Consider the following 27,364-nt stretch of genomic DNA (forward strand, 5'->3'; position numbering starts at 1 on the left):
TTCACAAAGCAGAGCATAACAACTACTTCCTTCACACAAAGCTCATAGGCAATTCTAAATAAAATAATCAGATGTGCTGTGCAGTTACAATGGCCTGTGTTTCCAGCCTGGTACGAGTTGCAAAATGATGAAAATCTAGCCAAACAACCAATTAACTACAAGCATGAACCAAAATAATTTTCATTTAAAAGTGAACAAAACTATGCAGCAAATCAAGCACTGCAAAACATCCAGGACTGGTTTATTAAAAGTCTTCTGTAGATGCAGACATTTTATTCCGCTCATGCATTAACTTTTTCATGTGCTTTGAAAAATACATATGCAGTTGCATTTCACACAGTACAGTCCGGAACATCTCACTAGTAAACTTCAGTAATCCCTCCTTTTTAACAAATTTTTACAGTGCAATAAACAATTAAAAAAAAAAAAAAAAAGGTCAAACACATCCAGCAAGACACAAAATATGCAGAGCTGTTGCTGGGGGCTGCAACAATAATGAAAGCTGGTGTGACCAAATAAGCACAGTACTTTACTGATGGATCTGAGAATTATCTGGTTCCAGCCAGAACAGCTTGGACTTTCCACAATCTTCTGGTTGCAAATTTGGGAAAGTACGCAAGGGCCAAGGCATCTGTACTTTAATAATAACTGTAATATTAACACAAGAAGCAGCACCACCGTCACAGACTTTGGTCTCATCAAAGCTATGCTTTTTTGATGTTGCAGTAGCAGCTGAACTCCTTTTGGTGTTAGAATTGTTTGCATTAAGCATATGATAGGTTTTTCATCAGAATCTGCAATTTATAATACACTGTTCTGTACTGTGTTTGGACCGTATACATTAATATCATAGCTCTCAATTGTCCAGATTTTCACAGAATGTCCATATTTTCACCTTATATATCTTTTGGTGTATTCCTTATCAAATTTGTGGTTTTCTGCCATATCACTTGCATGATCTCAGGAGTGCTGTCACACAATAATTACAGGCTATTAAAAAAGCACCAGTACCTTGTTTTTTAAGTAAACATTAAGGTGCCTCTGGGTAAACTCACACTGCACAGAACACTGATACAAGTCTCACAAGCTCCATATGTGGGAGTTGTAAATACTACCTCGATGGCCTGCAAACACACTGTGTATTATACCCTCTGCATAACACACAACCTGGCAATTGATGGAGTGATTATATGCTTTCTTGCCTGCTCACTAGGTGGTGCCTTTAATGTAATGTGGGTGCAATCTATGGCCCCCAGTATCTCAAGGAAATGAGCTGTCTCACAAAAAGCCCTCATACTGTTGGCTTTCTCATCTGTAGCATGTGGAAACAACATAACCCCCCCCAGCATGCTGCAGCATGGCATCAAAGAACTGGTGCAGTATCCTTGTGGCAGATGCCTGAGATAACCCTGCTGTGTCCCCAGTTGGTCATCAAAAGTTCCATCTATCTAGCTTGTATTTAAGAAGCTACATATACCTTGGTGTCTGCACGGACAGGTACTCCACACATCTCATAGGCCTGTTAATGAGCATGATAGATTGTGCTCCCTCATTTACAAGCCAGCTCGGTGGCACAGTGACAAAGCATATAGCATTGTTGCCTCACAACAAGAGGGTCTTATTTTAGAAAACATTTCTGAATTCTAGGGACACTATTTAATCCTAATTCAAAATTTAACTAGTTGTCTACATCACCCAAAAATCACTAAAACTATTTGCATATTTCTAACTATACTGGTACGTCTTAACAATCCTATGACCCTCGGTCAGTGCACAGGCAGGCTTTATAACACTTATGACAATTTCACAGTAGAATTTATACAACCTTCTTTCAGTCAGTGGCTAGGATCAGAAAAAAAATTAGCCCCATCTTCAACTTAATAGCCCCCCAGAGAAGCACTCTCCCCAAATCTCATGTTTAAACACACACATACACACACACACACACACACACACACACACACACACACACACACACACACACACACACACACACACACACACACACACAGTCCATGGTATAATATTCTATTCATTCAATGGTCTTACACTCTTACACAAATACCTATGTCTAGTCCTGCTATATATGTTATTACATTTCATGAAATAGCCAAAACCTATCATAGAACATAGATTAATATTTCTGTATTAATACATTTTGTTCCAACACCTGCCCCTTGCATTGTGGATGTAACACCAGGAGAATGATTTTAGTAAACTACCTAAAGAAGTGAGAATGAATATAAAAGCATAAAAAAATATGAGCTGCTGTCTCTGCACAGCTGCAAAGGTTATTTTTTAATTGCACAACTTAATTCAGTTGTTGCCATGATAAACGACTTATTTCACAGAAAGAAATAATGACTTCAGAGTAGGCAGCATATGTAGGCTATGACCTAACAGAAGTCAGTAATATCTTTTTGCAAGTTTAAAAACAATCATGTTTGCTGACTTTGTAGTGTAGAGTAGACAAAACTTCTAAATGGGATAGTAACACATGCAATGGGCTAATGATGGCTTTCATAATTACACTTAATGATTACTTCTTACTGTATGTATGTTCTTTAACAAAACAAATGCCTACCTTGGTTCAACAACATTTTGATGCATTTTAATACTTTCCACTCTTTCTGTGGTGTGCCATAAAGACTTCAGCAGAATAGTTTTGATGCTTGGAAATCTTATAACTAAAACACCTGATGATGTACACTGACCAGCCAATGGAAATTATGGCAAGGATTCACGAAGCCTCCGTGTAAGAGTTATAACTCTTACATGGAGGCTGCAGTTAAGCGGAGTGATGTCAGCATGCTCTGCATATTCATGAGAGCATGCTGAATCACACCTAAGTCTAATACGGTCCATGTAAGACAGTAGGGGGGCGTGTCCGTAGGCCGAGCCCTGCAAGCGGACACACCCCCAGAAGTGTAAAAGTGCCCAAAGTAAACACCCACAACAGAGTCCACGGAAATGTGAATAAACACAACACAACACATGCCCCCACAGACTATGAACATAAAATATATAAATGAACATGTTATATTTTTTTTTAAATTGTAAAAATATTTAACCGTGAGTGCGCTCGTTTGCTCGGGCGTGCCCGTAGCGCAGCTACAGTTAGCAGTCAGTGGGAAAGCATATAAGAACTAAATATGCAAAGTAAGCCAAGAAGCAATTGTGTAGCGGTAGAGGTGTTGGCTGACGAGCAGGCATTCGTAGTTTGAGCCCCCACAATGCCAACTTTTATTTTTAGCAAAATAAGCACGAAACAAGTCCCTGACAAACATGTACACATATAAAATCACATTTTATGTAAATTGTAATGAAATAGCCCATTTATATTGAAGAAATGTGAGGTAACAAAAGAATAAAAAATGCCAGATGTGCCCATAGCTGAGCTACAGTTTAACAAGGTGAGTGCATCGGCCCGTAGGTGAGCAGTGGTTTAGCAGGTGCAAAATAAGTGCCCGTAGCTGAGCAGTGGTTTCACATGCTCAAACTGTGTGCCCCTAGCTGAGCTGAGATGACTATGCGTGCTGATAGCCAAATGAGGCGTAAGCCAGAGCAACCCGTTTGCGCGGAGCTGCGCACCGCGCCAACAAGCTAACCGACGGGCAACGTTGAGCAAGCTGTAACAAAACTGCCTTTACACAGACATACCCCCTAGCCTGCCTAGACAGTCAGAAAATATAAAAAGCAGTGGCCAGGTTTGAACCCAGTACACCATGCACCATAGTCAAGGTACTGAACCACTAAGCTACGACAGCTGTACTCAGGAATGCAGTAATAGCACATATATAGGAATGAATAAAAAGTGGAGCATGACAAAGCAGGTCTTATGAAGTGGATACAATTCCAAAATGGCCAATCATGGAGAAGTGCGGGAAAAACAGCATATATAAGCCCCATAGGCGGGAATACACAGCATAAACGATTGTAGAACTGACTTGCAGCCAGAATGTCAGGTGTAGGTGAGGGTAGTTGCTTTTGAGCACAGAGGTGGGGCATTGAGGAGTCCAGATACATGGTCTGGCTCCTAGTCCACAGTCATGAGGCCCAACTCATGCAGGGCCAGGTCCTGTGGGGAGCATATAGGGCTGAGGCGTGGGACCGGTTGGCTCATGATCTTACCAGTGCCACAGGGATTCCAAGGACTGGTGAGCAGGTCCATCACCTCCATGCGGACCTGAAGAGACGCAAGCAGGACCAATTGAAAATTTGGATCCAGGAGGCCCGGCAACTGCCCAACGCCCCACTACTGAGTAAGTTACATTTAATTATGTATGTAAGAAATTAAATTAGCTGATATTATGGAGATGTGTATTCCAATATTACTCCATTTATATTACAGCTGCAGGTGTCCGTTCTGTGAACCGACGAGCCTATGGCGATAGGCTGGTGCAGTTGCGCCACCAGGCAGGTCAGTAATCCACACCCAGTAACTGTAAAGAAATATAAAATTATGACAGTTAGCAAAAGAATGCAGTGTAGTCACTAACTAATAAAATGTGCAAGTAACAGTGTAAAAGTGTTTGCAAGTATTGCTTGATTACAAACTGTGTTTCAGTCCGAAATCCCAACATAACAGTGAAAATGTATGAAATAAATTCTGAAATAAAGATGCCCCACCTATAATATCATAGTGCACATCATAGCCTAGAAGTAAGTACCATCCTGAATAGTAAAATGAAAACAAGCGAGAGGGTGTGAGAAAGAGTCATGAATCCACCAATAAAGTAGTAATAACCCCTGTATAAAGTATATTGCAGTCAGTACAGAATGAAATGAATGTGACAAGTAGAACCAAACTGCAAAATGTGTCCAACGTGTTGCTGCGGCTGGAATGTGTATCCCAAAATCTGGATATGTTGCTCTCAGTCTGCAATATGCAGATAGTATGATTGTCTGAAATATCAAACATCCACAGTTGTCTATAGCTATATAAAGCAAATGTAGCAGGATGATGTTGCTGAACAAAGCCAGATATGAACGTGTATGAATAACAATAAAATGTATATTGATGTAGCATGAATAGTCCTATCACCAAAGTGAAGTAGTTATCATATAGGAAACTGTAGTTAGAACAGTAGTGTGTATATATCTGTAGCTATTAGAAATGTACAGCATATGTATTGGTATTCGAAGGTGTTAATAATATTTTCTTCACCCCACCCTATAACCACATATACTCCATTCCACGTGAAAATGGTATGTGCAATCACAATTAACACCCCTGGACATTTGTCCTGATGGGTCCTAAATATTTGCATGTCCGTTGATGCATCTGCCCTGTTCATACATCCAAACCTGATGGCCTGTTGCCATCAATCAACCCTGCATGTTGTTGGACTGTGTATTGCTGTTCAAATTATGCATGTGTTATGCTTGCTGTTCAATGGTGTGAATATCTGGGTGTTTGGTTAATGGGAATACTAATGCATGCTGTTACAACTAATTGCGAATGGTATTGTATGTTATTAACTCAAACTGTCATGACATAATGCAAAACATAGAACGACAGGGAAGGCGGGTCCCAGCGGACCCACCTCTCCCACCTCAGCTGGCAAGTGCACCTGGCACTAGTGCCCAGTCTGGACCCTCCTCCGGTGGCCCTGTGCCACCTGTGGGTGGAAGCACTGCAGGGGATGGGGCTCGCTCCCCCTCTGCAAGTGTGGCCGGAGGAGAACCACCACTCACCCTCCGTAGTGTCCGGACTGTGGTGCGTGGGGAGATTCGGGACTCTGTTCTCGAGCCCCTACACCAGCTTGAGGCATGGGTGGCACAACTTATGGGCATGCCTGTTGCCCAGCCTACACAGCCCCCAGTACAGCCCCATCCTGGGCAGTGAAGGAACAGTGGCAACTGCCTATGGGTGGGGATATCAGTTCCACTGTTGCCATCTGTGGGCTCATGGGCTCTGGATATCCAAACCTCTGTCCCCATCAATTGTGTAACCCCCCCACATGTGTCAGACACCGCCCCTGTATGCGTCTTGTTTGTCTTGTCTGTTTATCTATCCAACCTACCTCCCCAGCTGTACCGACTACCTTCACCTGACATACCACTCTCACCTGAAAAAAAAAAAAGGGCACTCTGTACCCACAAAAAAATTATGCCCCATACATAGCTGCCCATTCCGCACATATGTCTACCAGACATGGAAACTATCAATTACAATTGGCTGTAAAACAAGTATTACTGTTGTCCTTACACCTCTCTCAGGGGTGGAAGGTATCAAATGTCACACCAAATTACAAACATATGCACAGCTGTTGCTGATGAAGAAATGGGCAGCTATGGGCCTTACCTACATCCCTCGTGTAAAACCCAAGTTTGTTTCCCTACTGTCTTACCCTCTTTGTGACCCCTTTTTCACCACTTTTCTCTCTCCCCATTTTCATTTCTTTCAAAGAAAATAGCGCGGGTGTGCACAAGAGTAAGCACGTTTAAGCGGTTGTGAGCGAGTGTGCGCTTGTGTGCGCGGAGCTAAACGCCAGTGCACATGCGTGAGCTCTGTGCAAACCAGTGCTAACCCGGTTACAACTGCTTAAAAGGGCCTTAGTCACTTTGATTGACAGGTCTTGTAGTCAGTTCAGAAGCAAAATAAAATCCCACTGGCAGTCCCGAACCCAGGACCTGGGAAACAGTAGTCTGCATGACTTACCACTAAGCCATGACTCTTATACAAGAACGTTGTGATAAAATAAATATATCATGTAATAGTATGAATGAATGTAAAGGGAATATAGATGTGTAGTACACAAAGCATGCCATTTAGAATTACTATCAAAACTAGTGGATTTCCATAATAGTAGTGTGTGAACAGAAACAGCCATGCTATTTGGTAGCTAGTAGGTAATAATGTCACTATAGCACCTTGCAAGCCACACACATACTCACAGCAGGATAATCACTGCCCATACCCCACAACCTCTTACAGGAACACATCTGGACCAAGTAATAAAATATGTGGAGCAAAGGCCCAAAACCAGGGACACATTACAAATAATGTTACAACAAATGCAGACAGTTCAGAGAGTAACAGGGTCTGCATTTTGTGGGATGTTTGGAAGGGTATGAAGTCTGAAACTTGAATGTTTGTCACCATATTCTGACTTGAGCCCAGACTGATTTTCCAGAAAAAGGTGTGCATGACATATTGACCAAAATATGAGGCAGAAATGTGGACAACCTGCAAATATCTGTACACATGACGGGTCTGACACCACCATATTTGAATAGTTAAGAGCCTAGACATAGCAACAGTGAATGACTTACAGGGATGCCCCACAGCCTCCTTGTGAAATGTACAAACAGTAGGCAGAAAGGTGTAACACATGCAATGGTAACTATGGAGTCCTGAAAGTATTCACCACTTGCATGGCAGAAAAAGTGTAGTAATACATATGCTCATGTTAACCCACAGTCACAACTGCAGCATACCAGACATTTTAATGGGTGTACCCCACTGATATGTACCATTCCATGAGGCAGATAACACATGAACCTGAAAGTCTCTGGGGCCTGCTCAGCAGCATACTCAAATACCCTAATAGATGTCAAGGCCCACACCATGGCCAGACCACACTGCATGCTGTAACACCCTAGCAGATATAGCAAGCATTCCAAGGTGTGAATGTACATGGAAAATAGGAAAGCTACAGCAGCACACTACAGTCAGGACACCTAGCAGGCATACAAGTAGTGACTGTAAAGGGCATATATTGAAGCCTTAGCAACAAAGTGCAAGCAAAAGTGAAAGGAAAGCACACACATTAACATTAGTAGTAGTTGTAGGTGTCAGTGTACATACACAGTTAGTACAGGAAACTGGAGAAATGAATGGCGGAATGTTAATCTACAACACAGCTGGAAATATGAGAGAGATATCAACCTTTACACTCACAGAACATTGTCCACAGCATAACAGCATGGTCCCTGCCCTTAAAATCTGAAAGGGCTACTCCTATCTCACATACCTTTTTATAGCACTGTTCTGAAATCACAGTGAGAACTGCAATCAGTACACAACTGGCTGCATGCAATTAGCAAATGTTGGCTAACAATTGGTGCAGAGGCCATCACATGGGCATATGCAGATACCTACAAAAGTATGCTGTACTCCCAGTCCACACATGCAATACTTTCATTGCACCCTGAGAAGGACGTGAGAGACAGACAGACAGACAGAGAGAGAGAGACAGAAAGAGACAGAGACAGAGACAGAGAAAATTGCAATTAAGCAGGCACAAAAAAATTGTTCAGCAACAGCCACCTGAAAGCTGACAACTGGGAAGTGGAGCAGCAGGACAGAGAACCAGATGGCAACACAAGCAGCTGTGACAAACACAGGTAATGTAAAGTAATACTATAAAGGTCTACATACTGTGAACCCTCCATATGTGTCATTGGTCTGTATCCATATGTATATGAAGATGTGTAAAGGGCAGGGGACGTACAGCAATGATCAGTGAAGGCTGTACATACAATTGTATGTGAGAGCATCTATGTGCACATACCAAAGTTGGTTGATTGTAGGTTGTAGTGCCATGTACAAAGTAGGTTTCACAGTTATGTATGTTTAGCAGTATGTTAGTGCATGTATACAGTATGGTAGACAAACATGTTGATATACCTGTCTATCATATGGATACATATGTATGTCAACATATGTATGTGTGTATATATATATATATATATATATAGATATATATGATATGCATATATGTATACATACATAGAGAGAGAGATGTAGGACTACATAGACAGATGTAGATAGAATATAGTACAAACATATATATGTAATGCACACATACAGATATAGATATATGTAGATACATATACATAGACAAACTGATCTGACTATCTACAGGTATGACTGTATATGACGACCTTCAACACATCCTGTCCCACCCCCTCTGTCACTCTCACCCCCTCTGTGCCCCCCCTCTCCACATCTATAGCAATATATGTACATCAATATATATATATATATATATATATATATATATATATATATATATATATATGTGTATATGTATACAGACATATATATATGGATCTACCTGACTACATCGAAAGGTCAGAAGAGTGAAAACGACTTCACTGACACCAGAAGATCGACAAGGCAGAAGACCGACGGAGGAAGACACCGACGCTGAGAACACTGAGATGGGGAAAGGATGTGTAAGTATGCGGTAGTGACGGACGTTAGGGTGCGAGTAAGGTAAGTGTGCGATGTTGACGGTGTGTAGGGATAGGGGTGGGATAAGTGAGTTAGGGTTAGGGCGCGGGTTAGGTAAGGGTGCGAGTAAGGTAAGTGTGCGATGTTGGCGGTCTGTAGGGATAGGGGTGGGATAAGTGAGTTAGGGTTAAGGCGCGGGTAAGGTAAGGGTGCAGTAGTGATAGTTTTTGGGTTAGGGGCGGGTTAAGTGAGTTAGGGTTAGAGCGGGTTGAGGTGTGCGATAGTGATGGACCTTAGGGTTAGGGTTTCGGTTAGGGTTGTAGATAGTTGTGTATGTATGGGTTAGTGTTGGTTTGTAAGGATTTTGGTGTGCTTGTGTTGTGTGTGTGGGTTTTGGACAGGGGATTTGTTTTGTTTGTTGTTATGATGTGTCGAGTGTATGAGGTGTCGTGTTTGTGAACTGTCGATTATGTGGTGTCGGTGAAGTCGTTTTCGCTCTTCTGCACTGTCGATGTAGTCAGTTAGATCCAAATATATATATATATATATATATATATATATATATATATATATATATACATATATATATATATATATATACATATATATATATATATATATATATATATATATATATATATATATATATATGTATATATATATAGAGAGAGATGTATATAAATTCTGAGTGAGGCACATGTGTACAGATGTATTGCAACAGGTGCCTGGTGACAAAGGCATGGAGTGAATACCAGTGTCAAAACCGGAGTACCATACCACATTTCAAATCACCTACACCAGTAACCACCAGATATGTGATTGGCTGCCCACCACTGCATGTGTCAGGGGTGAGCAGGGTCATAAATGTGTACAATAGTGGCCCCAATGATATTCACAGTGGCACACTATCCCTGGAATACCTGCATATGGTATGTGTCAGCGAACATGGTGTGTCAGCTATGGACATGTAGGTCGGTGTACCCCTCCACACCACATAATGGATGCCATGATATGGACCTCACATGACAGCTACAGATATGGAGAAGGACACAGTGACATGTACAACACTGTGACAATGCACTCAAACACATTACCAATGCACAGTGACTGACAACACCACAGAGTACACATATACTACCCACATAGAGGTTATCACTCCCGGATTTACATATGTAAGTCACACCCATGACAGATGTCCAATAGTAACACCTCACACCATCCACAACCTAAATGACTGCTGTGTGTCGTCCGTGCCACTGCAATAGAGTGCACATGTGGAGGTAAAAGTTCCTACCCACAGATGAGACATGCCCTGCAATAAACCACACAGTGTTAAGAAGCAAGACTCCCCATGAGTACATGTCACACATACCCCTGCTGAATGTTAGTCAGATAGGTAATATGCCATATGAGTCACCCTGTGTAACTGTGTGACAGCAGCAGGTACCATCACACCACATGTGTCACAATGGTCAGGGTAGCAGAACAGTACGCTGCTTTAGTCCTACGGGCAATAGCATATTGTATAGTATTGTATTGTAATGTAATGTATTGTGTTGTATTGTATTGGTATGTTGAGGTGCCTCCTTCGTGGAGTGGAACCACTGCTGCTGTGCACTAGTGTACAAGTACATATCCTGTAGTCAGGCTAGTGTTACATAGCACTTCCATATGTGTGTTTAGCTCCTGTCAGAGTTTATGTAGCATGCAATTGGGGATACCATCAGGTCCCATTCATGTTGTGTATTCTGCTTTCCTGAGGGTGGCTCTCACCTGGACATCTGTGATGACAGGGAGGTTACAGTCAGCTGGGATAACTATGTCTTATTTTGTGGGAGAGGGCGGGGTGACACCTGCACTGAACCTGTCTGTCACAATGTTGTCAATATCTGTGGTGTCAGTGAAATATTTGTTGTTGTGTACTAACTATGGGCATACAGGATGGATTCTGACCAGGTTGCTAACATAACTGAAGAAGGCCTTCTGGTTATCTGTAGTGTCCCTCATGATTTCCCTCTCAAAGTTGCCCATGGATATTTGTATGATAGAAAATGGATCCTTACTAGTGCTGCTCAGACATGCCCTCCCTTTATGGAATTATGCTCTGTCTTGCAGTAGCTTCCATCTTCTGTAATACAATCTGTCTATGGCTGGGGTCCACCAGACAGGATGCTGTCCCTTTGTGGAGAGTGTCTTGGTCATATATGGGATTGCATGATCCATGCATTCTCGGAGATGTCTGTAGAAAGCAATTGTGTAGGGGTCAGCATTGTGGGTTGTATCTGCCACTGGCCCAGTGGGCTGAAAGGATACCATGTCACTGTTACAAAGTGTAAAGTTTGCATCTGTAATGTTATTCACTATAGTCGTTTGTGCTGGTGGTGGAGGTGGGATTTGTATATCCAGGGCAATCAGTGTGTGGTCAGCTCACAGTAGTTGATGATGTAGGCCATACAGTACCTAGATACAAACCCCCAGAGTGAGGAGGTGCTCCTGACCTGAATCAGTGTTCTGACTGCTGAGGTTTTGTAGTATGTCGTATGGAGTGTGCCAGGTACTGTTGCACAGTTGCTGGCTGAGCACTGATACCGGGCCATTTACATGTGCATCCACCAATAGACAGACAGATGCTATATATGTGAGATATGTTGTATCATAACAGTCGAGTAGCATGTGTAGTATGTGTGCCAAATTATGCTGACATATATTGCTGATATCAGGTTATTTTCTTTCTCAGGTACATGGCCCACCCACGGAATCCCACTTACTCCACAGCTGAAGATGAGAAGATACACCAGAGCCTGGTGCGGGATTATGCAATACTCTTTTCCCGCACCAGCCAGAATCAGCAGGAGAGGGCTGAACTGTGGCAAGACCTTGGCCATCGGGTAAATGACATAGGCACGCATAATAGGACATATGAGCAGGTACGACATCACTGCAATGATTTAATCAGACATGTCCATCAGCGTGCGTTGGATATCCACAGGCAACAGGTCACCACAGGTGGTGGGGTGGCTACACATCCCCCATTCACCAGACTGAAGGGACTACTCATGAGTGTAGTGGCTCCAGTCCGCCAGCAACAACAACAGCAGCAGACATGCATTATGATGGAGGCTGGAGCCACGCAGCAGCAAGACAGTGAATGTGCAGGTAATATGCCATATGTATAGTTGACTGCTATGTACACTGGTAGTTAATGCATGTGTGAGGTGTGTCCTTGGTTTGTAGCTGTCACCATAGTATTTAATGTGCAAGTGTGATATCCTCAATATTAGCAGCTGACCTGTGAAAGGCAACTGTTGTACTACTGACCTGTATCATACTCAGTAACAATGGCACAGTTGTGCCCACTGACATTAGTTTCTTCACGTCTGCAGGTCCCACTGGTATAACAGCAATGCAGCCTATCCATGCTGGTAAGTGTGTATTAACAATTCCTGTAATAGTCTTGATAGTAATAGTACTATTTGGCTCACTTAGTAGTGCTCATTGTATGCATGTAGGTGTGTCTGTGTGTTGATATCATGCATACTGAGTACTGTACAATTGTGTGAAACTGTGTGCATGTGTGCATGTGTGCATGTGTGCACCTGTGCATGTGTGCATGTGTGCATGTGTGCACCTGTGCATGTGTGCATGTGTGCACGTGTGCATGTGTACATGTGTGCACCTGTGCAGGTGTGCATGTGTGCATGTGTGCACCTGTGCATGTGTGCATGTGTGCACATGTGCATGTGTGCATGTGTACGTGTGCACCTGTGCATGTGTGCATGTGTGCACCTGTGCATGTGTGCATGTGTGTACGTGTGCATGTGTGCATGTGTACGTGTGCACCTGTGCATGTGTGCATGTGTGCATGTGTACATGTGTGCATGTGTGCACCTGTGCACCTGTGCATGTGTGCATGTTTGCATGTGTGCATCACTGGTAATGTGTAGAAATTGTAAACTGTGTTTCCTTTTTCCCTCCCACAGGTTCTGGTGCTGCTCTGGTGTCATGTAGCAGGGAACCTGAATCAGGTGCCGTGGGTACTGATAATGATGACATCTGTGTAATGGCACAGGAAGGTATGCCAGGGTCTGCCATTGGTCAGCCGATTGACAGTACACAGCTGTTGACCCCATCAATGCGCACAGTTATCCTGCCAATACACCCTTTGTCACCAATGTCCCTAGGTGATGGACAGCATACAGTGGGCATTGACCAGACTAATGTGGTATCTGTGGCATATGCCTCCCCACACAGCAGCCATGGGCATGGCCCAGAGATGGTACCACACAGACATATGTCCAGGGGTTCTCGTGGGAGCATCCATGGGCGTACTGCCCCTGTCAGACTTACCCACAGAGGTCTTACAACCTCAGCTATGTTTCGGGCTGTCATGCAGGCACAGTCACGTATGGAATGGTACACCAGACAGGGTCTGAGGGAGCTGACAGCATGTCGCACAGCCATGACTGACAGTATGCGTGACATTGCAGCTGCCATCCGTGATTTCACCAATGTCATAGACAGATGTTGTGGGGACATATTAGACTGGTTCCACAACTACATGTCCATGAGCCAGGGCGATGGTGGGCGGTTGAGGCGTCGACGTGGCCATATGCCAGCAACAGCAGCAGCTGGCAGTCATCATGGACGACAACAGGGCCACGGCCCCCCCGTAGTGCCAGCAGCAGCCCCAGCAATGCTGGGTCTGTGCTGTCATCAGTCCGCCCCAGGAGACCATGTGCACGTGGCTCTGGCCAAGCCCGACAGGGATCTGTGTCCAGTCAATGAACACCTGCTTCTGATGACAGTACCCAGTCTGGGTTGGTACCGGATACGGTCCGTAGCACCCCTGCAAGGCACAGATACCATGTCCGTGGCCAGAGACACTGATCTGTATGACCTGGCAGGTACAGTCTGTGGCTGTCCACAAACACCAGTATATGGCAGCCATGAGGTGGAACTGTGTGCATCCATACACACATGCCAATTGAAAACACCTAGGGCTACCGCATGCATGCATGCACTGCATCAACATTGCCCCACCTTCTACTGCTGTCCCTCACCAACACACATACACATACATGTCAATCGGTGGTATCAGTGGCTGACTCAGGCATACCAAGTTCACACCCTGTGCATATGATGAAACTGTGCCACCTCCTGCAATCTGTAACAACTGTGCAGGTACAGGTTAACATGTTGCTGATGCACAGGGTGACCACATAGATGTGTAGTAATAGTATCATGCTGTTAACAGTACTGTGTGCTGAATTAATTGTGGGTATATCACAGCATGCCTGATGCAGTAAGTGTGTGATTGTCATGTACTGTTGTCTACACCCATGGTAAGTACCATAGTGTATCATCTGCACATGTTGGCATACTGGTGGTAATGATGTCCACAGAAGGCTACATACATAGGTAGCACAGGGATAAGGTAATGAATGTAGTAATACGCAATGATGGACATGTAAACTGCAAGTGGCATGTTGCCCACACTGGACTCTGCAATGCAGATGTTTGAGGATGTTGATATGTGTGCAGTACTACACAACTGGTACAGGACACACAGGAGCACCCTAGCACTGCAAGCTCACACCTCATACCATGCTAGACAGCCCCAACACACAAAACTAACTGTCACAGGAGGAAGAGTCCCCATATATGTCAGGGATACTGTGGTGGCAGGCCAGGTAGCATACATCCTACTAAGTATGGAACCACTGAGTGAAGGCTCAGTGTCTGTTATTTGACATGTGTATTACTGCAGGTATGAGCACATGGGTTTCCATCCAGTTATTGTACATCCTGACAGTACATGGTCTGTACACTTGTGTGTGCTGAGACTGGACCCTAGCCATCTGACCCGTGTATTTCCATGTACATGTGCATAGTGCCTACATATTTGCAGTGTTACCTACTGGAAGTGGTACAGCTTGTTTGTTGTACAATGGACTACATGCAACCCTGTTTACTGTAGCTTTGTTTGCATGCATGTTTGCTTGCAATTACCCTGGAATACTGATCACACCTGCAATGCATAGTTATAGAGCTTCTGTGGACTCCTAGTGCCATCTGCATAGCTTACTATATGTATGTCCATGTCTCACTTGACAGGATGTCACTGTTTGTCCTGTTCACATGTACATTGCCTGTGACACAGTGCATATGACTTACCTGGCATGTGTCCACGTGAGCAGTCATATATGCTACTGCTAACTTATCACAGGCACTACACCTTCACATATTTATCTTCTGTTGAACTACCTGCTTCACTAGGGATGGCCTGCACCTGTCACCCCTGGGCTTTCAGATATTGGCAAAGGCTCTTGCTACCCATAGTGCCTATGTTAGGCAAGGCTCAAATGACAAACCCACCTTCATAGGTATCACAAGGGATAAGAAACTAAGAGTAATGCTACCCAATGCCAGAAGTCTAAACCTCCAGATGCATGCACCCAAAACTCTCCTTGGCATGGAGAACATCGATATCTGTGCAGTAACAGATGCCTGGTTCAGGGCTACTGAGAGCACACCAGCACTACCAGGTTTAACCTGGTTCAAACCTGGTTGATTTCTTTGAAACAGTCACCAAGGCCATTGACGAGGGGAAGGTGGTTCACACAGCCTACCTGGACCTCCCAAAAGCCTTCACAACAATACCCCACTTGGGCATTCTAGAGAAGCTCACCAGCTTAAATATAAGCCCCTATGTCACTAGATGGATTGCACACTGGCTCAAGGACAGAACCCACATGGTTAGAATTGCTGGAGCCATGCCAGACTCCAAACCAGTTACGAGTTGTGTCCCACAAGGCTCAGTCCTAGGATCTCTCTTGTTTGGTATATATTTATCGGAGGTACAGGCCAACACGGACGGACTGTGGCTGACCAAATATGCAGATGACTGCGAACTGGCCACCTTAATCGACTCTCCAGCCGACACAAGCATCTTCCAAAGGGGCATCATAGAAGCAGACAACTTGTGCCAGAGCCATGGCCTTCAGCTGAACAGTGTTTAGAAAGGGAAATGTGCATCCTGTAGTCTGTTCTGCTAGTTGCCAAAAGGGACATTTTCCTCACACACACTAACCCTCCTCAGCCAAAAGCACACACTTGCCATTTGCAGGATTCAAACCCCTATCTGGCTATGTTATGACACTTGAGACAGACGCATTAGGGGAGTGTGCTATTTGCATTACTGGGAGGTTTCCCTTCTCTTGCTGTACTTACAGGGTGCTGACATCATCAGTGTTTAGAAAGGGAAATATGCATCCTGTAGTCTGTTCTCCTAGTTGCCAAAAGGGACATTTTTCTCACACACGAATCTTTCTCTGCCAAACACACACCCTTGTCATTTGCAGGATTCAAACCCCTACCTAACTATGTTATGACGCTTGAGATGGAAGCATTAGCAGAGTGCGCTATTCACATTACTGGGAGGTTTCTCTTCTCCTGCTATACTTATAGAGTGCTGACATCATCGGTGTTTAGAAAGGGGAATGTGCATCCTGTAGTCTGTTCTCCTAGTTGCCAAAAGGGACATTTGTCTCACACACAAACTAACCCCCCTCAGCCAAACGCACACACTTGCAGGATTCAAACTCCTACCTATGTTATGACACTTGAAATGGATGCATTAGCAGAGCATGCTATTCACATTACTGGGAGGTTTCCCTTCTCCTGCTATACTTATAGAGTGCTGACATCATCTGTGTTTAGAAAGGGGAATGTGCATCCTTTAGTGTGTTTTCCCAGTTGCCAAAAGGGGCATTTTTCTTCCACAGACTTACACACACACCAACCCCACTCACACATGAGTGTTTACAGGATTCAAACCCCGACCTAACTATGTTATGACATTTGTGATGGACGCATTAGTAGAGCTCGCTATTCACATTAGTGGGAGGTTTTGTTTCTCCTGCTGTACTTATAGGGTGCTGACATCATCGGTGTTTAGAAAGGGGAATGTGCATCCTGTGGGGAGGCAGACGCCAAGCACACTCTGGCTAAGCTGTCATTCCCTAGGGCAAACAGCCTAGTGTTGACCTCTACACCCATATGTTTAATTGTCAAATGCACATTATTTGTTGCTGATAGACTGTTTGCACATCTTTATTGCAATAGCATTCCCTGTTTGTATGAACAACTTGTGCATCTGTGGAAGATGTTTGCATATGGGAGGGATCCACTATATCACGTACGTCTCTGTAGTCATTTAACTGTGAGCACTGGGCAGACTGCTGTAATGTGGTTGGTTCCTGGAATAACACGTAAAAATACCAGATATGTGTGGCCAACTGCTAAACTGAGATTTGGCCTAAGTGTGTGAGCATGCCCAGTTCAGCCTTCCCATGGCATGTTGTCTGACATATGTCTCATTTATCAAAGTGTGTGAGCAAGCCCAGTGTGAGCATTCCATATGTTGAACTCTGCAGCCCACCACATTTGTGGATGAGTGTGAACTTCAACAAATATCACCCGTTTATGGTTGTGTGTTGTGTGTCATGTTGTGTAGTTACTGTACAACTGCTTTGTGTGTGAACACAACAGGATTATACTGTGCCTGCAGTGTTTGCATGGGATACTTTGCATACAGTTGTCAATATCCTTTCACACTGACCTAACACTGTAGTACTGTATAGTGTACTGGTAGTACTTTGACTGTGGTGGATAGTATCCTGGGCTTTAGTGCTATCACTGCTTTACATTTCGATAGTGAGCACAACAGCCTGGTCAGGGGCCAGTTGTGTACATCGGACCATGTTGCATTCTGTTCAGATATGAACTACTTAAACCAGGCTTGTCCAACATTGGTAGTGTATTCCACAACATAGGTGTACATTTGCAAACACTAGCGATGTGCCCTAGTCCATGTCTAATGCTAGTTGGAGAGTGTGTTTGTCCTTCAACACACATTGTAAGTGGAGTTTGCCATGACATATGTCATGGTTAGTATACTGTGCCTCTGTCTACCTGTGACATGACGGTGATACCCAGGATAAAGCTACCATCTCCCATCCAGTCATCAAGATTCCTATTGAGGAAAATTGATAAGTGACTCTATGGGTAGCCTGTACTGGGAGTTCACTCATGGGTGGGGGTGGCTTCTGTGTTATGGATCATGCAGTACAGCTTGTCCTATGTAAGTCAGTGCTGGGGTTCAGGTCTCTCATGTGCATAGCTCACTGCCATTTAGATTGTACAAGGTGCAGCATGTTTATTGATACCAGCAACACAGGCAACACATGGCATCTGTGCAAGCTCTTTGATACTCCTGGTGAGGTATTGTTGGGGACTTTACGGTTGATGGAGGTGTCTGCTGAGGTACATCCCACATGGGCTATTGTAGTCAATTGTACCACTGATGAAGGATGACTGCAGAGCCACAATGACCTCCCCTTATCTAGATCTGACAACCTTCATGATTAGGTGGGTATATGGTATGTTTCTGTAAACACTACAGCACATGTTTGTCCAATGCAGGATATCTATCACCTTGTGTCCCCAGGTCTCTCATTACATGTTAACTACATAATGGGTTAGCACCTATGTGGTAATTGGTGGGCACTTACTGTATATCCACGGGGGTTGACTATACACTTTTCTGCAATTAGCTTGCTGACATGGCTATGGCACCAGTTGTCTGTTTCTATGTGGCCCTTTTGTGGGATGCTTGTGTCAGCTGGTGGATCATATATGGTGAGCAGTTTGTAGTCCTCTGCAAACATGTTCAGACACAGTCCTTCCATGTTTGCCTGTACCTAAGGGACATATATACCAGACGAGGGAGATCCCAGGACCAAGCCTTGTGGGATGCCAGTTATATCTGGTTTGTAGTCTGACATGGCTGCAGCATGTCTGACCATGTCTGTTCTGTCCTTGGTCTGGTTTGCAACCCCTCTACTGACATAGGGGTTTATATTTAAGCTGGTGAGCTTATCTATAATGAACACGTAGGGTATTGTATAGAAGCCTTTGCAAGGTCCAGCTACGCTGTGTGGACCACATTGCCCTCATCATTGACCTTAATGACTGTTTCAATTGAGTCAAACATGTTTAGGGGCAGGATCTGCACTTAAGAAAGCCACACTGGGTAGGGTCTGGTGTCAGTAGGTCCCCAATATCTTTATGTCTGTGGTACATGCTGATCCTTTCCATAGCTGTGCAGACCGAGCTTCTCAGGATTCTGGGGTAGTAGTTTTCAGTATCCATTCAGGCAACACCTTTGTTGAGAAGGACCACTGTTGTACACTGCTCTTTGGGTACATATTCTGTGGTAAGGCTGACATTGAGCAGTAGGGTGATTTGGCATTCCATTCATCTTGGAGTCCATGTTGGACTCAGCCCAGGACACCATCTCATACCATTGCTGCTGTGTGTTTTGCTTTGTAGATGCTGGCTGTTACCTCAGCATCTGCAATGTCAGGGGGCCAGCAGTCTGCTGGGATAGATATTCTGCATTCTGGGGGGGGGGGGTTGCACTGCACCTGTCAGGATGTATGTTGGCAATATGTGTGTGTGTTTGGTATGTTGTTTGTGATATTTGTGTGATTCAGTGCATATCTGTGAATTCCCAACACGGTTCCTACCATCAGTTGTGAAAGCCTTGGGATTATCCTTAGTGTCCTGTACAATTTGTATCTTCATAGGTTCATAGGTTCATACTAGGCTATCCAACCTAGGGCATTTGTTAGCCTAGCCAGAGTGTGTGTGGCTTTTGCCACCCCTTGCTATGTGAATATTATGGCTATTTATGATTTGCTTTGCTGTGCCTCTGTCTGGACATGACACAGTGAAGACCCCCAGTGTAATTCTACAATCATCCATCCACTTGGCAAGATTCCTGTTGAAGAGTGTCAGTGAGGGGCTCTGCCTAACATGGAGTGGGATTCTGGTCCAGGGTGTGGAGAGCCTCTGGATTATGTATCTGTCCCTCCAGCACATCCTATTTCATTATTTGTTGAGGTTGACATCTCTCACTTTCACAGCTCTGATGGCTTTGAGTTTTCTGGGGTGGAGCATGTCCATTACTCCTGTGTTGGGCATGGCCTTCTACAACAGGCATGCAATGCCTCTGTGTAGGCAGTATGTGACTGCATTCAGCTGGGGTGTCTACAGCCAGGCAGCATATGACATATATTTGAGACCCTTTATCCTCTTGGTGAGGTACCTTTGAGGTCTTTCTAACTGCTGCAGGTGTCAGGTAAAGTACATCCCATATAAGGCATTGTACTAGATTATGGGTGTGATAAGAGAACAGGATAGGGGCACAATGACCTCTGTTGACGTAGATGTGAATCCTTTCCTGATACGGTGTCAAATGTAGACAGTCTTCCTAGCCACATTGGCAATGTGAGTGTCACATAACAGGTTACTGTCCACTTGTGTCCCTAGGTCCCTGATTACTCCTTCCATACATAATGGTTTACCACCTATGTGGTAATTTGTGGTACCTTGTTTGGTATTTGGTGGGACATTCATACTGTCCAGTGTCTTCAGTATGGCTGGGTGGGGTTCCTGTGTGTGAGAGTGTGGTCTGTAGCATGCTACAGACTGTACAGCAGTCTTGCCTACAGTTAGTTGCACATGGGTGTACTCCAATGCCTTGTGCATTGTCAGTTACCTGGACGTATGGGTGTCTGTGCTGAATATGGATACTCACCCTCCTTTTATGTTTTGTTCCAGGTTTTGGGGCCATGACACATGATATGTGGTATAACTTGGTAGTGCTGGTGTGCTGTCAGGAGGCTTGCAGCAGGTCTCTGTCACTGCACAGACATCGATGTTCTCCATACTGGAGATGGCCTTGGGAGCATGCATATTGGGGTTTACACATCTGGCATTGGTCAGCATTACCCTTATGTTTCTTTCCACTTATGTTTTCTAGGGTGGTGGGTTAGTCTTTTCAGCCTTGCCTACAAAAGGCTCTATGGAGGTGGCAAAGGCCTTATCCAATATCCAGACGCCCAGGGGTAACAGGTGCAAGTCATCCCAGGAACAGCTGCATGGCTTGTCAAGCATGACATCCCAAGCAGACAGACATTGGATCCCCTTGGAATGACACCAGTAAGTGTGCCACTTGCTATGACTGATCATTCCGTGTTTGTACTGTGGCATTATTTTTGGTAAGGGTAGGATGCTGCAAACGGTGAGTGTCATACCGGCCTGGACTACATAATCAGAGAGCTCATCTATGTCTCTTTTCATGTAGTCTAGGGAGGTACATCTCAGGTCATTCACACCAGCATGGACAATGAGTGCATCATATTTCTACTTGCTTTGGAGTGACCTGCATACTTCTGTTATGTGGCGCATTGTGGCAGCCTACAGGCAGCTTACTGTACCCTTTCCCTTGTTCAGTCTGGTGTGCGGGACAGCAGTGTGTCTGACTATGGAGTCACCTATTACAACTGTATCAGGCATGTTGTTTCTCCTTCTGGCCTGTGACTGTTTGGCACACCAGCTTTGTGTACTATGTGTTGCATGTGCTATGTTTGGAGGTTGTTTGATTGGGTGTCCACTTTAGAGGCCTCTGTTGGTGTGCTGTGTTTGTAATTTGTGCCTCTGGGAATGTTTTTCTGTGTTTATGTCTTTGGTTTGCAGTTGTGATAGGTCTTTGTGGGACTGTGTTTGTGGTGTATGTGGTTACCTTCTCCTCCTGACTAGTTTTGGGAGTACTGAGTTGAGGGAGCTCAGCCTCCAGTTTGGATAGATGGTTGCATCTCTCACATATATTTGTATTTCTTGGGTGGAGTTGGGGGTTGTCTGTGTACTTGGGGCAGGTGTAACATTGCCTCAGGATTCACAGATTCAACTTGTTGTGGCTGGCCTTAGTGGATTGTATGTGTGGACATATTTTATTGCCATACTACTGATCAGTGATTACTTCATTGTTTATGTTTGCTCTATCATGTAGTAGCTTCCTCATTCTCTTGCATGGTTTGGTTATGGCTGGTGTCCACCATGCCAGATACCTGCATGTATGGCATTGTATCTTGTTTTAATTTAGGATTGCATAATCCAAGCATTCCTGGCAGTGTTCATGGAAAGGCTGTATTACAGGTTCTGAGGTGTGGCCCATATTTTGCACCTGCACATGACCTTTAATGGATTTCACATCAGTTTGGAGGAGTGCAAATATTGCTTTACACATGTTTTCCACTGGGATTTTCTGGCCAGGGACTGTGGTCAGGATTTGTATATTCAGTGTGATTACTCTATGGTCTGCTTTTACCAGTGAGCAATACACTTCTCTTCTTGCCATCCATTACCCATGTTGCTGATTATCACATCCAGTATGCTTACCCCTCTTGTGGGAGTGGTACATTGTTCCTGGGCCTTTTGGTTTATGGATTTTATGAACTTTTGTCCTACACTGTTGGAGCTAGTATAATGCTCCCAGTCTATGTCTGGGTATTTTCAGTCACCCAATATAATGTGGTTTGGAGGACTTGATATATTCATGTATTCCAGCATAGGCCAGGTGCAGTTCCTGGTGTTGGGACAGTAGTCTGTAGCAGGCTATAAACTGGGGGGCAGTTTTAGCCACTGTTACTTGACCATGGCTAGTCCATGCTGCTTCTTGTTGTGGTGCCAACATGGGGGTGTGGTTTTTCTTGACAATTCTTGCTAGTCACCCTCCTTTTGTAGCTTGTTCCATGTTTTGAGGCTGTGCAGCACAGTATGAGGTGTAACCTGGTAGTGTTAGAGTGCTGTTGTGAGCCTTGACTCAGTTTTCTGTTACAGCACAGATATCAACATTCTCCATACTGGGTGAGTTTAGACTGCATGCATGTTGCTGTTTCGACTTATCCCTTATCTTATTCTTATCCCTTCTGATACCTATGGAGATAGGTTTGTGTTTTGAGCCATACCTATTCAGGGCACACTGTGGGTAACAACAGCCTTTGCCAGTATCCATACGGCCTGCACTGATAGGTGCACGCCAGTCCTAGCAAGTGGAGCATCATGTCATGCTCAGCATGTCATCCCAGACTGGCACACATTGGATCCCCTTTGACTAACTGTGATACTTCAGTCAATTATTGCACTTGATCATCTCATTGTCATATTGTGGCATGATGCTTGGTGAGGGTAGGATGTTAGTCAGGGTCCTCAGGTGTGCATATAGTACATGGTGTTACATTACTTAACACATGGCATTCATACCTCAGGTGGTGCTGCATGGCTGCCTATGTCGGATGCACATATTACACTCCCTGTACATGTTTGTGAGCAGGTCATGTCATTTTAGGCATCCCTGTTATTATCTGATTGAGTCAGAGGGGGTAGCATTCCCAGGGTTCCTACTGACCCAGTGTATGTGCTATGCGTTGCCTCTTTGCCAAGGCCAGGGCATACTGGGCACGCCTCCTTCTGCCTACTGGGGCAGACTCAGGTTGTTCCTCCTCCAAGTCACGCTCTGCCTGTGATGGCCTTGGCAATGGTGGGGGGCTGTTTGGCCCAGCCCTATGATGGTCCTGCTGCAGCTGTTTTCACAAGATCATATTATGTAGCAAAGCACATACCATGACAATTTGGGTACATGTAGTTGGTGTGTACTACAAGGCTCCACCAGATGTGTCCAGACACTGGAACCATGACTTGAGCAGCCCAAACACATGCTCTATTACATTACGTGTTTGTGCGTGTGCCTCATTATGGCATTCCTGTTCAGGTGTGTGTGCGTTTCTGATGGGTGTCATCAGCCACGGCTCCAGTGCATAACCTGCATCCCCCACTAGGTGTCCGTGCGGGATGTCCCCATTGGCAAATGTCTGGTACAGCTGCGTCAAATGCCAGATGTGGGAATCATGGTAGCTCCCAGGACAGCCAGCACACACATTCATTATTATGCCCTGGGCATCACACATGACCTGGCAGTTGATGGAGGGGAAGCCCTTGTGGTTGATGTATGCCCTACCCCGCTCACCGGCTTGTGCTTTGATACGTATGTGCATGCAGTCTATTGCACCCACTACCTCAGGGTATTCCGCTATTTGCTGGAAGAGACGCATATTGCTGGCCAATACCTCAAGGGCATTGGGGAAATATACATGATCACCGACATGTGCTGACATGGCATCCAGGAACTGGTGCAGTACCCTGGAGGCTGATGCCTGTGATATCCCCATCATATCACCAGTTGGTCTCTGGAAGGTACCTGTTGCTAGTATTCTTAGGCCAACACATACCTTGGTTTCCACTGGGATGGGTTCCCCTCTGTTGGTTCTGTGTGTGAGGCGTGGCCTGCACAGCTCCACTATTTGCTGCAGGAGGTCTCTGTCCACTCTATAGCGCTCTACTATCTCCAGCTCATGTAACCCATGGTAGGTGACCCTGGGCCTGTACACTCTTCTCCGTCTCGTCACTATGGGTTGTCTGGCACCATCTGCATTGTCACCACCCTCAGCAAGTCGCCTATGTCTCATTATGACAGCTATGGCAGCCCCTAACATTTCTGCTCTGAGTTCATCTTTTTCAGTTTTCACTTCTAATAACTTACTCCTGTCTTGCAGTGTCTCTTGAGAGAAACATCCTGCACTGCTGTTTGCAGAGTTTTAAGTGCTGGGCTGGGCTACTATTCTGCCTGTGTAATTGCCTGCTTCTAATTGTTTTCACCTGCTAGCTCCAGCAGTATTCCCTGCTAGCTTCCTACTAGATCTGTTACTTCCTTTTTCCTCTCTGTTTCCTCAGGGAGGAGCCATGTGCAAACCAGCAGAAACATGCTCACAGTGGCTTACACGTGCGCACACATGCTTATACGGTTCTGAATCTGCTTATTCGGGTTAAAACGCATGCACACCCGCACAAACAGTGTTAAACATCTCTAAACATGCTCCCACATGCTCAGTCTGCCTTACACGCATGCACACTGTCTTACTCATGCTTCATGGCGTGCACACGTGCGCATGCATGCCCAGCATGAAACTTTGGTGTAGGCAACAGTGTACACCTTCCATTTCTTGACTTTCTCAGGCTTATCTAGTGGCACACCTCTTTCCATGATATCTGTCTGACATCTGTCATGTAACTCTGACCTCCAATGAACTGCATTTCTTTCTACCATTCCCCCCTGTGATGTCACCTATCTCCTATTCTGTTCCTCCCCCTTCTGTAACTCTTACACTACTCAGACTGTGCTCATTTGCTATGTGACAGTGGAATTCAGTATCCTAACACTCATTTGCATCAGATTGCCTACTAATGCTTAGTTACATATCTTAGACTCAACTTCCCCCCTTAGCAACCAGTACACGGTGGCCATGTTGGTTTTGGTCTGCTGGTCCCTGCATTGACATTCCATGTATTGCATAAAACCCATATTTGTGGGTTTAAAACCTTCATTTTTATGTTTTATACAGCGCAGCCCGTTTGCGCGGGGCTGCGCTGGGTTTAAACAAAAATATATATATTTTTATTACTTTTGCATCAGGTTACCTTGCCAATGGCCACATATTTGGCCATTGGCATGCTGCCTGACACATATGCACCCTTTATTTGGAGCTGACATGGCTCCATTGTGATTTTTGCAGAAACATACTCAGTTGTCAACTGAGTACATTTCTGCAGCTAAAACGGCTCTTACACGGGCTGTTCTGGGCTTCCTGGATCGCTAATCATCCTCATTTGCATGCTATTCGGCTGCAAGTGAGGTGATTAGCTTATCCACGCCCACTCCATGTAAGAGACGTTTTAGCTTGTCTCTTACACGGACTTTGGGCTGTTCCTGGATCGCGAAGGCAGCATGGAGTCTTGCACTACTCTTAGATTTCGTGCAAGCCTTCGTGAATCCTGCCCTATATCTTGAGCATACTAGACTGTGTTTATGCTAAAGTTAAACCTTCAAAACACGCTCTGAAGTTTAGGTCATAATTACATATGTATGCTCATAAATACACTGCAACAGTTTCCTTGAGGTTTACTCATATATAGAAGCTGTCACCCCTTGCAATATAAACAATTCCTCAGAGCTGCAATCAAAACACTCAGTAGGGCCAAACATGTATGTAAATATAAAAAAATCCTGTATAATATATGGTCCTTCATTAAAGTATTAATGTCCATACATTGGAAGAAAAGCACTTTATGAGTGCAGTCTGGTTTAACTGTATGCATGCCCAGCTTTTTATGTGTAGAGACTTTGAATGACTATTTCAGATTAAAACCCTTCTTATTTTAAAATGTAGGTAGGACATTACCAACCACTCTAATAAGTTCCAAATGACAGAGTGGATGTTTTCAGTCATTTAGAATAGGTAATATATTGCAGTAGTGCTACAAGTAACCCCAAACACACAATTACAATTTGCTACAACACCACTATCTTTGTATTCCTATGAAAATTGTGCTTAATGGAAGAATATTTTAGTCTCCTTTCAGTGACAAGTGAATTCACTGTTTCTTAAACTTTTCTTTACTGTAACCTCTATATCAGTCTATCCTGAAGCAGCCCACATAACAAAATTACTTCCTCTTAAAAAAAATGAGAATCTAGACTAGAGACAGCAAACTAAAATTTCAATGAGCTTGTCCTTTATCATGCTGGCATAATAATAATTACATCACCTTTTTCTTTAACCTGCTTGTTCCTCTACTTGTTTTGTTTGTACTAAAATAAAACTAAAGACTCTTTATGCACAGCACAGTTTAAAGCTGATTTTAGCTTTGAGTTAACCCAGGAGAGCTCCGTATCTGAATGACATGCTGTGGCTCTTCTGATGAGCATTCTGTCATTACATCCCCCCAGTTATATTACAACAGTTCGCTTTCCTGATTCTAATGACTTACCTGTTACTGCAGGAGATGTGTAGTGTAGTCAGTAATAAATCCCCCTCGCTCTCAATTCTTTCTTCGCCGCGACCTCAATCCTCAATCCTCTTCCTTCAGCTGTGTACCACGAATGAATCTACCGACACAAAATGACAGGACAGTGCTTTGGCGCATGTGCACACCAGCTGAAAGATGCTGGCATAAAAAAAATGGGAAAAAAGTAATGTGGCACATGCGCATAACAGCTGAAGGATGCAGACATAAAAACACACAGAAAAAAAGTAAAATTTCAACTTAAGGGTCGTGGGCCATGGGTTAGACATTCAAGCTATAATGGAACCAAAGAATACATACAAGTTCAGATATTAAATAATAACTTGGATATTACGAATGTATATACTGTCTATA

Source organism: Protopterus annectens, chromosome 9.part0, assembly GCF_019279795.1.
Source record: "Protopterus annectens isolate FY-2018-M chromosome 9.part0, PAN1.0, whole genome shotgun sequence".
Classification (NCBI taxonomy): domain Eukaryota; kingdom Metazoa; phylum Chordata; order Ceratodontiformes; family Protopteridae; genus Protopterus; species Protopterus annectens.